Consider the following 2,279-nt stretch of genomic DNA (forward strand, 5'->3'; position numbering starts at 1 on the left):
AGGAATGCATTAAATCCTGAAACTTACTTTGCTAAGCATGCCCTAGAGTTAACTAGTACTGATGTTTGGTGTCAAGTGTAGAATATGATCAGTTTCCCAGGTTTCAGGGCTGAATGGGCACCACCCGGCCTACCAGACCTTGACTTGAGGCAAATCTGTGTTCCTTCCATTGTTTTCTATGATCTCTATCTGTTTTCTGTAAACATAGCTTTTTGACATTGATTGATGAGCTTTGCATTCATGCTGTATACCCCTGTACAAATCGTTCTCAATAAAAGCCAATTTAAGAGACGGGTTCGGGGCATTCTCCACTAGAGGGAATTGCCACCCTCTTTTCCTGGCAGACCCAGAAGTGTCTGGAACGACTTATTTTATTTTCACCATCCGCGGCAACCCAGGGGGACTCTGCACGGGATGTGGTAACCCCCTTAGATTCCTAATGAAAACCAGCGCCCGTCAGCCACTGATTCTCCAAGGATGGAGATTGCCCCTCTCTGTTCAAGATGCCACAGGTGAATTATCAGAAGGGGAACCTAAGAGGCCCCCTGCCTTACAAGAGCCTGTTTAAGCGCCGGCCTTCAATAAGATGGAAGAGTCCTCCTTCAAGGAGGTGGCAGAATCTACCTCTTGCAAGTTCCCAGCTGGGATAAAGCTTATTAATCACCTAACCATGCCCAACACTCAAATGCTGGCCATCCCCAACAATGCCAATATCCAGAACATCATCACGGCATTGACCTCCAAAGGAAAAGAGAGCGGTAGCAATAGGCTCAACAAATTCATGCTCATCAGCTTTAGAGGAGCACCCACTTACCCTCCAGGACCCCAACATCAAGCCCAAACCAGCAATGATCACAAGAGGACAGAAGTGATCACTGAGATCCAGGTACCAAAACCTGCAGCTACAGATGCGAATCTTCCTAGACCAGCTGGGGACTTCATCAGCTTCCCTGGCCTGGAGGAGGACCCGCTGGGCTCTGACAATATCACCTGGGCTCAGTTCATTCTTGAGCTGCAGTAGAGACCTGACCTTACCCTTGCTGCTCAAGCTGCCCGCTCTTCTGGGCACTTGTGAGGCTGGACCATCCAAGGCCTCTGAGTAAGGAGAGCAAGCAGGTGCCTCCCTTCTGCTCCTCTAGCCCCTGGTTATGCCAAGGCAGGCATCACGGCACAGCTGCCACTGGGCCCTCTGCAAGTATCAAAGCCCTGGTGACTGGACTCTGTGCCACCCCATGCTCCCCTAGAGAAGATGATTCCTCACTCTCTCTGTGAGAACTGAAGGGTGTGCATAGCAGAAACAAGGACTAAAAGATTTTAGGAACTCCCAAAACTATTTGCATTCTGTGCCCATCCCTGCTTCTTGTAAATTGTATATATCCTCCAAACTATCCTCTAATTTTAAATGCAAGCACATTTCCTTAGATCATTATCTACAGACTACCAGAAGATGGGTAAGATGACAAGGGTTTCAGTTTGCCTTTGTTCCTTGCTTCGCTTTTAGTTCCTAGAGAAGTGGGGACCTGCAGTGCATGGTTTCCTCCAGGCCCAAGGCACCTGCTCAACTTCTTTACTGTAGGCAAGCAGACCAGCAGATCTGCTTGCCAAGGCCCCTCTGATTGCCTCTCCCTCCCATCTCCCCACCTTTCCAAGTCAGCTTTCTTGCAAGAGGAAATCCTGGTGAAAACATTTCTTGTAGTATATCAAGAGCTGAGTTGGGGCTCGGAGATGGGTGCATCCAAAGCAAATAGTATGCGTGCTCACATGTGTGCCCATGTGATATTTTTCTGATAATGCCCCTAACTATTCCAGAGAGACTAGCACTGATGAACTTGGCCCGAGGCTTGAGAAAGCTAAAAGGGCCCTGACCTGCCTGGCTTCTTTAGCTTGTGCTGTAGTTTTGCAAAGAGCCACCCTAGACCCCAGCTGCCCACATGCATGTGGGCCAGCTCAAGAACACTACTGTAAATACTACTCCATAAAATCCAGGATGGAAAAAAAGAAAACAAATAATAAACTTTTTCATTATGTGTTTCTTTCGTTATTATTTTATATTTTACCCCTGATCTCAATTTGTATTTATATGCATATATAAATCTATGTCAGCCTATTTATTAGTTTTGTTAGCCTACTTTTGGAACATTAAAAAAAAAAACCCATCTAATTTCCTTGATTTTTTTTTTTCCTACTCAAGGAATATCAGCAACCAAATGATCACTAGATGGCAGCATAACTCAATTCTTATAAAATGCATTTCCACTGGAACTGGTTTTTTTGACTGA

At 45.9% G+C, this 2,279-nt stretch overlaps 1 pseudogene; it reads left to right on the top strand.

The window, feature by feature from the left end:
• The first annotated feature begins 389 nt into the window (after positions 1–389).
• On the top strand, positions 390–1,021 carry LOC129075998 (forkhead box protein M1-like; annotated as a pseudogene).
• The last annotated feature ends 1,258 nt before the right edge of the window (positions 1,022–2,279 follow it).

The sequence above is a fragment of the Pteronotus mesoamericanus genome, unplaced genomic scaffold (genome assembly GCF_021234165.1).
Source record: "Pteronotus mesoamericanus isolate MK-2021 breed Mesoamerican mustached bat unplaced genomic scaffold, CSHL_Meso_final contig_56, whole genome shotgun sequence".
NCBI classification, from domain to species: domain Eukaryota; kingdom Metazoa; phylum Chordata; class Mammalia; order Chiroptera; family Mormoopidae; genus Pteronotus; species Pteronotus mesoamericanus.